Below are 15,000 nucleotides of genomic sequence, written 5' to 3' on the forward strand. Positions count from 1 at the left end.
AGGGAGGAAAAAGAAGAGAGAGGGAAGGAGAAGGAGGAAAAAGAGAGAAGGAAGGAGGAAAAAGAAGAGAGAGGGAAGGAGAAGGAGGAAAAAGAGAGAAGGAAGAAGAAGAGAGAAGGAAGAAGAAGGAAGAAGGAGGAAGGAGAGGAGGAAGCACAAACTTCCCAGCGCGGCGAGGGCGGCCGGATGTCCCCCGCGATATCCTCGTAATCCATCAATCCCGGCGACAGGAGCCCCGGAGGATGTCCTGGGGATAGTGTAGCGTCAGAGATCAGATCCTACGTAAGAGGGAGGCGCTGTGTGTGTGGGGATTTGGGGCGGGGGCCGGGGGGAGGGGGAGGGGGAGGCGCTGTGTGTGGGGGGATTTGGGGCGGGGAGGTGGGTGGGTCGGGGGGGAGGAGGGGGGGTCGTGGGCGTGAGGGCGTGGGGGCGTGTTTGCTTGGGTGTTGTCAGGATGGGGTGGAATGTTGGGGAGGGGGGGGTAGTGTAGTGTTGGGTGATGTGTTTTGTCTTTGTGTTTGTCAGTTGTTCTTCTTGTCACCGTGTTGCTTTAATGAGGTATTTTTGTTTTTCTTTATTTTTGTTGTGTTATTATTATTGTTGTTGTTGCTGTTGTTGTTGTTGTTATTGTTGTCATTATTATTGTTATCATTATCATTGTCATCATAAACATTGTTATCATCATTGTCATCATCATCATCATCAACCTCATCATCATTACCATTGTTATTATTATTGATCATATTATTGTTGTTATTATCAGTATCATCATTATATCATAATCACCATCGAAATCTGTCTCTTCACGCAATCAAACGTAGCTTGAACATGCACTATCACGCCAACAGCCAAACGCTTCGTCTGAATGGGCCGTTATCACCTCACTATCACCACTTGCTATCACACTTTCACCATCAATTTCTACTTCACTATCTTCATTTTCTACCTCACTATCACCATCGCCATTTTTTTACCTCACTCACCGCCAGTTTGTACCTTATTATCCTTACCATATTTTCTACCTAACTGTCTTCATCATCACTTAGTATTTCACTTTCACCACTAATTTCTACCTCAGCATCCTCACCATCATTTGTACCTCACTATCCTCACCATCACGATTTTCTACCTCACTCCGCCAGTTTCTACCTTACTATCCTTACCATATTTGCTACGTCACAGTTTTCACCATCAATTACTATTTTACTTTCACCACCATTTTCTACCTCACTATCATCACCATCATTTTCTACCTCACTATCATCATCATTTTCTACTTCACTATCACCATCATTAATTTTTACTTCGTCACCATCACTAATATCTGCCTCACTACCTTCACCATCACTACTTTTTACCTCGCTATCACCATCATTTACCACCTCATCATCCTCACCATCAACTGCCTCTCACCATTACTGTATCATGTATCATTATCATTCGGTCGTTAACCCCAGCTGGTCAACCAGTGGGCGGAGGTGGGCGGAGTCGGCGAGCGGATCCCATGAGAGAGAGAGAGAGAGAGAGAGAGAGAGAGAGAGAGAGAGAGAGAGAGAGAGAGAGAGAGAGAGAGAGAGAGAGAGAGAGAGAGAGAGAGGAAGGGAAAGAGAGGAGAGAATGAGAGATGCGAAGAAAAAGAGAAAGAGAGAGAGGAAGAGAGTGAGAGAGGCGCGGCAAAGGTCGTTCTTAATAATGCAGTGAGACTGTGACGTGGTCGGAGGAGGGGAGGGGTGGAGTGGAGGGGGGTAGGGGGGATGTGATTGTTGTTTTCTTGACCTTTTTTTCCCCCGATTTTCTTCCAACGTTTTCTTGGTTATTTTTCTTTGTCGTTTTCCTTTTCTCTTTGGTTATTTTTATTTGTCGTTTTCCTTTTCTTTTTGGTTATTTTTCTTTGTCGTTTTTCTTTCCTTTTTTCCCGTTTTTGTACATTTTTTAGTCCCTCTAATAAATATATCGTGACACACCATATCATTTTCTTGCATGAATCTCGTAACAATAATTAGTATAATTTTTGTCGAGTTGTCATTAAAGTAATTCTGTAGTGATTACTGTTGAGAGCAATATAGATGTGATGACATGACAGAGATTATAATAATTGCAAGAAATTGGATGATTTGCAGTGGTAATTGAATAATCAGATGTCATAATTGCAATGATGATTAAGCGGAAACGATGTCATTTGTCTTGTCAACATCGCTCGTGTGTCATTGTGTCAGGAAACAGAAGCGTCAATGATAAAGATAATAAGGTCATGAATATTGATAAGAAATTTTAGAATGTGAAATGATCATGATATAAAATTGATAAGAAATGGTAGAAAATGAAATAATATGAAATAATAATGATATAGAATTATTAGAAATGGTAGAAAATGAAATAATATGAAATAGTAATGATATCAAATTATTAGAAATGGTAGAAAATGAAATAATAATGATATAGAAATGATAAGAAATGATATAATATGGAGAGAAGAGAAAAGGGGGAGAATGAGAGTAGGATAGAATAGGGAAGAAAGAGAGGGGGAAAGAATGAGAATGGGGAATGGGAGGGAGAAAGAAGTGGGAATAAATGAGAATAAGGAATGGGAGGGAGAAAAGGAAAGGGAGAGTGGGGAATGATATCGAGAAAAGTTTGATAATGAGGAAAGAGAACGGAAAAGAAAGGAAGAAAGGGAGAAAGATGCTGTGAAAGTGAGAGAAAAGGAAAAGCTTAATAATGAGGAAAGAGAGGAAGAAAGGGAGAAAGAATCAATGAAAGTGAGAAGAGAAGAGGAGAGACAGAAGTCTCAAAATAAATTACAATAGAGAGCATAGGAAAGGGGAATAGAGAAGAGAAAAAGAAATAAGGATTCCATTCTCCCTTACTAGAAGCCATATCTTGTGAGACCGAGGAAAGCGTGCCACGGTGCCAAGGAGACCGGAAGGGCTGCCATATCTATGCCAAGGTCAAGCCGAGGATTCCTGTCCTGTCAAGCCAAGGAATCCTTTAAGTGCCGTTTCTTCCTCTTCTTTCTAAAAAGGTTCTGAGGTCAGTTTAGGGTGCCAGTGCCAGATGTCCGTTGTGAGGGAATCTTTTTAAGGTTTAGTTTCCCTCTCTCGCTGGCACTGAGGGTCATGCTGGAGTGCCATCCCAATGCCAGGTCTCTGTTGAAGTGTCAAACTAAAGTTGCCAAGTTGTCGAGTCTTGCCAGTCGTTTGTGTGTCATGTCAGTTGGGCGTGTCTAGTCATGTTAGAGTTGTTGTGTCAATCGTATGAGTCATGTTAGTTATGCCATCCTTGTCAGCCGTGCCAGTTATGTCTAATAGTTATGTCTGTCATGTCAGGTATGTCATTCGTGTGAGTGATGCCTGGTGTGTCAGTCGCGCGTCATACTAGGTATGTCAGCCGTGTGACTTATGCGATTCGTACCAGGTATGTCAGTCATGCGAGTCATGTGAGTTGTGCTAGGGATGTCAGTTGTATCAGTCATGCGAATCGTGCCAGATATGTCATCATGTCAGTATAAATCGTGCCAGGTAATTAGTGTCAATGTAAGTTGTGCCAGGTAATTTGTGCCAGTGTAAGTCGTGCCAGGTAATTAGTGTCAGTGTAAGTCGTGCCAGGTATGTCAGTCGTGTCAGTGTAATACATGCCAGGTAATTCAGTCGTGTCAGTGTAAATTGCGCCAGGTATGACTTGTCATTGTAAGTCATGCCAGGTATGTCAGTCATACAAGTTGTGCCAGGGTAAGTCATGCCAGGTAATTCAGTCATGTCAGTCGTGCGAGTCGTATTATCGCCTGGAGTTCTGCGTCTGGCTCAGGGAGGGTTTGCCGGAAAATCCGATAATACTGTCTCGCCGAAGTACAATGTGTCGTCGCGTCGTGGACAAAGCGTCAGAAAGTGCCACAGAACATGAGAGAGAGTGAGAGAGAGAGGGAGAGGGAGGGGAGAAGGAGAGAGAGAACGGGTGAGTGTCTAGGGAGGAGAGGGTGAGAGAGAGAGAGAGAGAGAGAGAGAGAGAGAGAGAGAGAGAGAGAGAGAGAGAGAGAGAGAGAGAGAGAGAGAGAGAGAGAGAGAGAGAGAGAGAGAGAGAGAGGGGGGGGGAGGAGGAGAGAGAGGACGGGTGAGTGTCTAGGGAGGAGAGGGTGAGAGAGAGAGAGAGAGAGAGAGAGAGTGAGTGTGAGTGTGAGTGTGAGAGAGAGGGGGGAGGAGAGGGAGAGGGAGGAAAGTTGAGTGTATGAGTGAGTGAGAGTGCGTAATCAAGAGGGAGAGGGAGAGGGAGAGGGAGAGAGGCAGAATGTGAGAGAGAGAGAGAGAGAGAGAGAGAGAGAGAGAGAGAGAGAGAGAGAGAGAGAGAGAGAGAGAGAGAGAGAGAGAGTGAGTGTGAGTGAGTTAGTGAATGAGTGAGAGAGTGAGACAGACAGACAGACAGACAGGTAGACAGAGACGGGAGGGGGTGGGAGGAAGGGTGAGTGTGATAATGCATAAGCAAGAGAGAGAGAAAGAAAAGAAAAAGAAAGAGAGAGAGAGAGAGCGAGCAGAGAAGAGAAAAAAAGCAAATGAAAAGATCAGTATTCCAGAAGCGCTTGCAATCACATATGCACGAACGTATATATGCATGGACAAACTCCCACACACGCGCCAAGATCCACGTACACACACGCACACACAAGCTCATAAAGACACCCACACACAAGCTCATAGACACATCCACATACAGGCACATAGACACACCCACACACAAGCACACAGACACAACAATGACATACACACATACAAGCACAGTTACACACCCACACACAAGCACCTACACACCCACACGCAAGCACCTACACACCCACACACAGACACCTACACACCCACACACAGGCACATACACACCCACACGCAAGCACCTACACACCCACACACAGGCACATACACACCCACACGCAAGCACACGCCCACAGACAAACCCAACACTCGCAGAAAAGCGTCAAGTTCCCATAAAACAAACCCTCCCCTCCCCCCTCCCCTTGCTGCTCTCCCTACCCCCCTCACAGGCCAACGCCAGGCGGTGTACTCGGCCACCTTTAATACGCCCACCCTCCCCCCACCCACCCTCCCCCTCCCCGAATCGGGCATACAGCGTGTGGGCGTCCAGTCCTCGGAGGGGCCTCAGACCCCCTTCTCTCCCCCTCCCCCCCCAACACTTACCTTCCTTCCTCCTCTCGTCCGCTCCCCTCTCCCTCTCCCTCTCCCTCTCCCTCTCCCTCTCGATCACCCTCTCTCCCCCTCTTACCCGCCCTCCTCACCCTTCCTTCTTCTTTCCCCTACCTCCCTCATTTCCTCTCGCAGTCGCTCCATTTCTCTCTTTTTCTCTCCCTCTTCCTTCATTACCCCCCTTGCTCTCCGTTTCCTTTCTCTTCTCCTTCTCCTCACACCTCTCCTGCCTCCCACACCCTCAGCCTCTCCCTCCCTCTCTCATCACCTCCTTGTCGCCCTTCCTTCGCCCTCTCTCCACCCCTTTCTTCCCTCCACCCTTTACCCCTCGCTCTGGCCCTTCTCCCTACCTCCCTTCCCCTTCTCCACCCCTCTCTCCTCCTCCTTCCCTTTCCCCCTCTTCCTTCTTCCTCCCCTTTCCCCCTGTCCCCTCGCTCCCTCCATCCCTCCCCTCTTCCCCTCTCCCTCCTTCCCCTCTCCCCCTGTTTCCTCACGCCCTCCTCTCCCCCCTCCACCCCTCTCCCCTCTCCCCTCCATCCCTCCCCTCTCCCTGTCCCCTCACTCCCTCACTCCCTCCCTTCTTCCCCTCTCCCTCCCTCCCTCACCCCCCTCTCCCCTCTCCAACGTTGGCGAGTGGACCTCTTGACATTTACGGGGAATACAGGTTCCTCGTCGGCGTTAACCTCGATCTCTTCAAGCGTGGGTCGGTTCCATTTCGTTGCTTTGTCATATTTAGGAGGGAAGGAGGGAAGGGATGGAGGGAGGGAGGGGAGGAGGGAAGGGAAGGAGGGAGGGTGGGGGTTGAATGGGGAAGGAGGGAGGGAAGGGGGGAAGGGGGGAGGAGAAAAGGAAGGGGGAAGGGAAGGGAGGGAGGGAGGGAAGGAAGGAGGGAGAGAGAGGGGGGAAGGAAGGGGGAGAGAGAGGGAGGGAAGGGAGGGGGGAGAGAGAGGGAGGGAAAGGGAGAGGGAGGGAGAAGGATGGATGAATGGGGAAGGAGGGGGGGATGGGGAGAGGGGGGGAGGGAAGGGGGGGGGGAGAGGGATGGATGAATGGGGAAGGAGAGAGGGAGGGAGGGAAGGGAGAGGAAAGGAGGGAAGATGGGAAGTGGAGAAAGAGAGAGAGAGAGAGAGAGAGAGAGAGAGAGAGAGAGAGAGAGAGAGAGAGAGAGAGGGAGGTGGTAAGAGAGGACAAGAAAGGAAGAAGAGAGAGGGACTGAAGCAGAAAGAGTATGAGGAATAGACAGACAAAGAAACGAAAATTGGTGAACTGGTTTAGAGAGGGAAAGAAAACAAAAAGAATAGAAGGAAAAAGAAAGCGGAAAGGGAAGAAGAGAAAAGCAAAAGGGGAGGAGAAAAAAATTGAAAGAAGGAGAGGAAGGAAAGATAAAGAAGAAAGAAGAAAGCGAAATAAAGACAAAGAGAAAGTAAGAGAAAGAGAGATGAGAAGGGAAAGCAAAAAGGAAGGAGTGAGAGAAAGTAAATGTGAGTGAACAAAAAACAGAAAGAGAGAGAAGAGAAGAGAAATCCAAAGAAAGCATGGAAATGAACTCGAAAGGGGAAGAAGAAGAAAAGAGACAAAAGATAGAAGAAGCAAATGGGAGAGAGAGAGAAAGGGAACGATAAAGCGAAAGGGGAAGAACAGAAAAAAAGAGAGGAGAGAGCACGCAATTCCCTCCGTGTGTATTTATTAAATCCATCTCGCAATCCCGCTCTATTTGCCTAATCTCTCTCATCAGTTTCTCCATCCTCTCGCAAATCTCCCGAATTTTTCTTATTTAACTGTCTCCCTTTCTGCGTTCCGTGCAGGTTAATTCGGCCGTTCGCATTGCCTTTTATGTTTTCTTTCTTTGTTTTGTCTCTCTGCTTTCTTTTGTGTTTGTTTGTTTGTCTTTGTTTTTTGTTGAGTTGTTTCATCTCTCGTTTCTTTATTTCTGATTTCTGTCTGTCTGTCTATCTCTCTTTATTTCTATTTCTCACTCAATTTCTCTCTCTCTCTCTCTCTCTCTCTCTCTCTCTCTCTCTCTCTCTCTCTCTCTCCCTCTCCCTCTCCTCTCCTCCCTCCCTCTCTCCCTCTCTCCCTCCCTCCCTCCCTCCCTCCCTCCCTCCCTCCCTCCCTCCTTCCCTCCCTCTCTCCCTCCCCCTTCTCTCCCCTTCTCTCCCATTCTCTCTCTCTCTCCCTCTCCCCCCCTTCCTCCCTCCCTCCCTCCCTCCCGAAAGTGTTTTAAAAACCTCCGCCCCCAAACAGAGCGGCATAAACTTAGGTCAGTTTTGAATGCGTTGAATAATGCAAGTTGGGATGTCGTCGTTCTCGGGTTGGCGAGGTAATTTGCGAGGTCTTTTGACGTCATAATTTCCGAGAGATTCGCAGAAAATGTCTTGCTGATTGGCTTAATGCTGGTGATTATTCTTGTTATTGTTGTTGTGGTGCTTATTATTATAGTTACGATTATTATTATTATCATTATTATTATTATTATTATTATTATTGTAGTTACCATTATTATTATCATTGTCATTGTTATAATTATTATTATTATCATTATTAGTATTATTATTATGATCATTATTACTATTATTATTATCATTATTATTGTTATTACTACTATTACTACTAATATCAGCATTAGCGTCAAGATTGTAGCTGTTACTGTAATTATTATTGTTCTTGTTATTATTATTATTATTATTATTACTATTATTATTTTTATTTTGACACTTTTAGCAATATTTGTAATTATAATTCATAATTTCTTATTTGCCATTATTGATATTCATATTACTGTCATCATTGTTATTATTTTGTGGCTTTTCTCTTGGCACATGATAGTTATTATTATTATTATTATTATTATTATTATTATTATTATTATTATTATTATTATTATTATTATTATTATTGGTAATGATTCAAATATTTGCACAACTTTCCCCATTCATCCATTATAATTTAGATATTTAATTGACATAACTTTTTACCATAACAAACAAAAAAAGCAAGCAAATTAAAACAAACACAAAGAAAAGGGGGAAATTGAGTAATTAAAAAAACGTCATAGTTACGGAATTAAAGAAAGAGGCATAACCAGCGCTTCATTAGGACACGTCATTATGTAATATTGCCAGTCTCTTTGTATTTCATATAACGTAATTGTAAAACCGGAAATTACTCTTTTTTGAGTGACAGGATGATGATGAAGATAAGTTATGACAGGTTTGTTCTTATGACAAGGTATTAAAACAAAGAAGTTCATTACTTAAACAAGGAAATTAGGAAAAGCAAAATGAAGTAACATTTCATAATATTATTTATCGAGACAAAACAGCTGACTCGTAATATATTTTGTGTGAGTGAAGCAGTCAGTTCGTATTGTAATTTACCTGTATAAAGTAACCAGTTCATAATACACACACACACACACACACACACACACACACACACACACACACACACACACACACACACACACACACACACACACACACACACACACACGCACACACACACACATATATGTATATATATAACGCAATAATGTAATTATAATGCAATGTTTATCTTAATGAAACAACCTAATCATAATTTCATTTATCTGTTCCTAAATCCCACTCTATGATATTCATACGCATTATGTGAAATTTGTCCTTACAAGATTCGTAATATTTATCTTTACAAAACAGGGAAGCAACAACTTGTAATATTTAACTGTATAATACAACGAAACAACCAATTTGTAATATCAATCTGTACGAAACAACGAACCAACCAATTTACAATAGTTATCTTTACAAAACAGCGAAACAACCAATTTATAATAGTCATCTTTACAAAACAACAATTTATAATATCTCTACAAAACAGCGAAACAACCAATTTGTAATATTTATCTTTACGAAACAAACAATTTATAATAGTTGTCTCTACAAAACAACGAAACAACTAATTTGTAATATTTTATCTTTATGAAACATCCAATTTATAATAGTTGTCTCTACAAAACAACGAAACAATTTGTAATATTCACCAATAGTTAACAGTAAAACAACCAATTCTTACAATCTTCATCCTCACGAAACAACCCATTCGTAACATCCATCCACACGGAACAACCCGCCCATCCAATCTCACATATCCGCCCGTATCCGCCCGTATTCTGAGGCGCTTTGCTTTATTACGACCTGGATTATCGGTCCGTGATTTGATTGTCGGTCATTAAAAGGGCCTGATTGGATGGTTGCGTTGCCGTGCAGGATCCGTGGCAATTGTCTTTTAGTTTTCTTGTGAGGATTCGGTCGCAGCGGGGAATGTCATCTGTAGATCGTTTTTTTTTTCTATCTCGCTCGTTCGTATTTTCTCTCTCACTTATTCACTAACTCTCACTCTCTCTCTCACTAACTCTCACTCCTTCACCAACTTTCTTTCACACTCACTTTCACTTTCACTCTCTCTCTCTCTCTCTCTCTCTCTCTCTCTCTCTCTCTCTCTCTCTCTCTCTCTCTCTCTCTCTCTCTCTCTCTCTCTCTCTCTCTCTTCCCCACACACTCACCCGTCCTCTCTCTAACTGCACTAACACACCCTTCTTCCCACTCCCTCCCCCGTCTGTCTGTGTCTCATTCTCTCTCACACTCTTACATTCTCTCTATGTCACACTCACACTCACTCTCTCTCTCTCTCTCTCTCTCTCTCTCTCTCTCTCTCTCTCTCTCTCTCTCTCTCTCTCTCTCTCTCTCTCTCTCCTCTCTCTCTCTCTCTCCCTCTCTCCCCTCTCTTCCCCCTCTCCCCCTCTCCCTCTCCCCCTCTCTCTCCCCCTCCCTCTCTCCCCCTCTCTTCTCCTCCCCCTCTCTTTCCCCCACACTCCCCCGTCCTTTTTCTCCTTCCCCCTCCCTCTCTCTCACTTTCACTCTCTCTCATGTTCTGTGGCACTTTCTGACGCTTTGTCCACGACGCGACGACACATTGTACTTCGGCGAGACAGTATTATCGGATTTTCCGGCAAACCCTCCCTGAGCCAGACGCAGAACTCCAGGCGATACGACTCGCACGACTGACATGACTGAATTACGTGGCATGACTTACCCTGACACAACTTGCATGCCTGACATACCTGGCATGACTTACAATGATATGATTGACATACCTGGCATGACTTACAATGATATGACTGACATACCTGGCACAACTTATACTGACACGACTGACATACCTAGCACGACTGAATTACCTGGCATGACTTACACTGGTACGACTGACCTACCTGGTACGACTCGCATAAGTGACACGAATGACATACCTAGCTCGACTGGTATTACTGACACATCAGGCACGACTCGCACGAATGACATAACTGACAGGACTCTCTAACTCACTCACTCTCTCTCTCAAATACACACACACACACACACACACACACACACACACACACACACACACACACACACACACACACACACACACACACACACACACACACACACACACACACACACACACCAGTCCACTGACCCCCTCGGGAATCAGAATGAACCAGAAAATAAACAAAAATAAACAATAAAAACCTGTCCCAAATTGGTGCGGCCGAAATGGAGGCGAATTCCCAGATTTTTCCGAGAAGCGCTCGCTGTCCTCGCGGGCCAAATGTGATATGGACCCGCAGACAAAAGAACCACAACGTTGATTAAAAGAGAGAAAAGAGAAAGAGAGAGAGAAGGGGGAGAGAAAGAGAGAGATGAGAGAAAGAGAGAGATAGAGAGAGATGAGAGAAAGAGAGAGAGAGAGAACCACAGAGAGAGAGAGAGAGAAAGAAAGAACCACAGAGAGAGAGAGGAAAAAAAAGAACCCCAGAGAGAGAGAGAGAGAACCAAGAAAGAGAAGAAGAAAAAAAAAGAACCCCAAACAATAAGAAAGAGGAAAAAGACCCTTACGTAAAAATGAACAAGACCTCGGCTGGGTAAACACAAGAGCGAGGACTAGCGGTGTTGCCCAAGAAGGAAAACCGGGCTGGTGGGGGGCGGGGAGCGGGGGGGAAGCGGACGTTATGAAAGCTTCGGAACTTGCGAAATGAAACAAAAGGAGAGAGAGAAAAAAGAATAATACAGATGTAGGGGGGGAGGGTAGGGATGGGCGTGGGCGTAGAGGTGGGAATGGGAATCGGAGGGATTGGGAGAGAGGGAGAGAGGGAGGGAGAATGGGAGCGAGGGATAGAGAGAGAGAGAGAGAGAGATGATACTAACAATAATAATAATAATAATGAAAATAATGATAATAATCATGAAAATACAGATAACAATAATGATACCACCATCACCACCACCACCAATCACAACCACCATCATCAACGACAATAAACTAGAGAAATAACCTTTAAAAGATACAAAAGACGAGAGAAAAGCGCAGGTGAGGGAGGGAGGCATCATGCATGGCGACATCAGCTGACCGCGCGCCGTCCCTCGCTTCCTCCCCAACGGTCGTGTTGCTTTAATCATTTGCGGCGCTGCGTCTCTTGTGGGTTGTCGATAGTCTTTCTCTTTTTGCGATTATTGTTGGTATTTCCTCTCTTCCTCTTTTCTCTCTATTATTGTTTTCTGTCTTTTTTACTTTTTTTTCTCGTCTTCGTTATTTTCTTGGTATTGGCTTTGCTTTTTTTTCGTTGTCTGGGTATGTTTTTTTTATTATTTTCATTTCGTTCTTTCTTTATCTTTATTCGCTCTTTTCTGCTTTATTTTTTCTCTCTACATTCGCACTCTGATTCTGCTCTTCTTCCCTCCTCCCTCCACCTCTCCACCTCCCCCCTCCTCCTAATTCCTCTTTCCTCCTTTTTCCTCCACCACCTCCCTCCTTTTTCTTTCACCCTCCTACCTCCTCTTCCTCCTCCTCCTTCCTTCTCTCCCACCCTTCCGTTCCCTCCTCTTCCTCCTTCCTTTTCTCCCACCCTCCTGTTCCCTCCTCTTCCTCCTTCCTTCTCTCCCACCCTCCTGTTCCCTCATCCTTTTCCAACTTTCATAGGTATTGGAACGCGGGATTTTCAAAATTTTTGTTTTCGACTTCCTCCACGTCCTACCTCGCCATCCTCCTACTCTTCCTCCTTCCTTCTCTCCCACTCTCCTGTTCCCTCCTCCCTCCTCCTCCTCTTCCTCCTTCCTTCTCTCCCACCCTCCTGTTCCCTCCTGTTCCCCCCTCTTCCTCCTTCCTTCTCTCCCACCCTCCTGTTCCCTCCTCACTCCTCCTCTTCCAACTTTCATGGGTATTGGAACGCGGGATTTTCAAAATTTTTGTTTTCGACTTCCTCCCAGGTCGCCCAGCCTTTGCATGCAGCGTTGTTGTTTTTTCTTGTCCGAGGTTTTATCTCCTTTAGGGACGCCTTGGGCTTCCTACCCGCGGGGCCAGCTGAGGGGGGCGAAAAGGAACATTTTCAGTCCTTCAAATGAGGGATTTTATCTTTTTATTGTGTGTGCGTGTGCGTGTGTGTCCGTGTATGCGTGCGTGCATGTCCGTGTATGCGTGCGTGCGTGCATGTCCGTGTATGCGTGCGTGCGTGCATGTCCGTGTATGCGTGCGTGCGTGCATGTCCGTGTATGCGTGCGTGCGTGTCCGTGTATGCGTGCGTGTATGTCCGTGTATTCTTTGCGTGCGTGCATGTCCGTGTATGCGTGCGTTTATGTCCGTGTATGCGTGCGTGCGTGCATGTCCGTGTATGCTTTGCGTGCGTGCATGTCCGTGTATGCGTGCGTGCGTGCATGCATGCATGTCCGTGTGTGCCTTGATTTGCCGATTACAGCATCATCTTCGCCCCGTTGTTATTGGTTACGCAGCGGCGGAACAATGGATTCTGACGTCACGCATTTACGCTTTTGTTGCCGCGCTTGAAAACAAAGGGCGGCGCGCAGTCACACGTGCCGGTGTTGGTAGCATTTACATGATCATGGCACTAGTTTTTCCTCCTTTACACATACATACACACGCACACGCATACACACACGCACACGCATACACACACGCACTCGCACACGCACGCACACGCATACGCATACACACGCACACGCATACACACGCACACGCATACACACGCACATGCATACACACGCACATGCATACACACGCACACGCATACACACACGCACACGCATACACACGCACACGCATACACACATGCGCACACACACACACACACACACACACACAAGCACACACACACACAGACACACGCACACACACACACACACACACACACGCACACACAGACACACACACACACACACGCACACGCACGTCCCGCAAACATATACAAACCAACCAACCAACTCAAGCACAAACGCGTAAACTCATAAGCAACAAGTTTGACACTCCAGTCCGTAGTTACCCCCTACCACTACCCCGTACCCCCCACCCCTCCCGTCACACCCTGCCACAAGTCCTTCCTCGCCCCCCCCTTCCCCCCTCCCCCCGTCCGTCTCACCATGTGCGACTCTAGTGTGCAACATGTGACGCGGTTGGCAGGGAGAGGGAGAGAGGGATAAAGAAGAGGAGGAGAGGAAAGGGATAGAGAAGAGAAGGAGGGGAAAGGGGAGAGGATAGGGGAAAGAGATGACAGAGAAGAGAGGGAGGGAACAGGGGAGAAGATAGAGGAAAGGAGATGAGGGGGCAGAGAAGAGGAGGAGGGGAAAGGGGAGAGGATAGAGGAAAGAGGGAGGAGAAAAGGAAAGAGATGACAGAGAAGAGAGGGAGGGAAGAGCGGAGAAGATAGAGGAAAGGGAGAGAGGGGGCAGAGAAGAGGAGGAGGAGAGAGGAGAGAGGATAAAGGAAAGAGGGAGGAGAAGTGAAAGAGGTGTCGGAGAAGAGAAGGAGGGGAAAGGGGAGAAGATAGAGTAAAGAGTGAGGAGAAAGGGGATGAAACGGAAGTGGCGATAGGAAGAGGGAGAAGAACAGAAGAAAGGGGCGAGATAAAAGAGGGGAAGGGAGAACGCTAGCTGTAGTGGAGAAGGTAGAGAAGGCGGGGGAGGGGAAAGGATGTAAAGGGAGAGGGCAGGGTGGAAGGCAAGGGAAGAGAGAGAGAGGGGACAGATTGGAAGAGAGGGGAGAGGATAGGGAGGAGGCAAGGGACAAGGGGGGGAGGGAAGTGGGGAGAGTGCAGAGGGGTAAACAAGGGAGAGAGGCGAAGAGAGGGGAGGGTGGGGTAGAGGGAGAGGATGGGGGGTTAGGGCGTCATGCGTCACGTGACCCGATATCCGTTGACGCATCGGTCACGTGACGCCGCCGCCTCCTGTTGTTGCTTCTTTGGCGAATTATGTTTACAGTCGATTTTTTTTCATTTGTTGCTCGCTTCTCTTATTTATTTTACTTTATTTTTCCTTTTTTTGTTATATTTTATGTGGGTGTTTTTAAATTTTGGAAATAGAAGAAGGAGGGCTCGAGTATTGCATTTTTTACAAGTGTTTTGTATAGGAATGTATTGCAAATGACTCTCTGTTTATAATATTCTGTCATGAAGGTATCGATAGAAAGTAAGAAAGGTAGATAACAGATGAGACAGACAGACAGATAGACAAACAGACAGATAGACACACAGATAGATAGACACACAGATAGACAGACAGACAGACAGACAGACGGACGGAGGGGGAGGGAGGGTGGGAGAGGCGGATAGATGGATAGACAGGTGGAGGAAAGAGAGAAGGGGGATATAATTATGAGAATAAAGTTTATTTCGTTAAACAAATATTATTTATCCCGAAACGTATATGTTTCGTTGAAACGTTAATGACATTAAGAAAATAATAGAAAAGCTTAGTGAGTTTCAAAAGTTGTTTCCTTTGCGTCTGTT

At 45.8% G+C, this 15,000-nt stretch overlaps 1 protein-coding gene across 1 annotated transcript in view; it reads left to right on the forward strand.

Annotated features, from left to right (window-relative positions):
- Nucleotides 1-15,000, forward strand: part of LOC113816181 (calcium/calmodulin-dependent protein kinase kinase 1-like) — a 262,710-nt gene that overhangs the window by 198,538 nt on the left and 49,172 nt on the right. The window lies entirely within an intron of this gene.

The sequence above is a fragment of the Penaeus vannamei genome, chromosome 35 (assembly GCF_042767895.1).
Source record: "Penaeus vannamei isolate JL-2024 chromosome 35, ASM4276789v1, whole genome shotgun sequence".
Taxonomy (NCBI): Eukaryota; Metazoa; Arthropoda; class Malacostraca; order Decapoda; family Penaeidae; genus Penaeus; species Penaeus vannamei.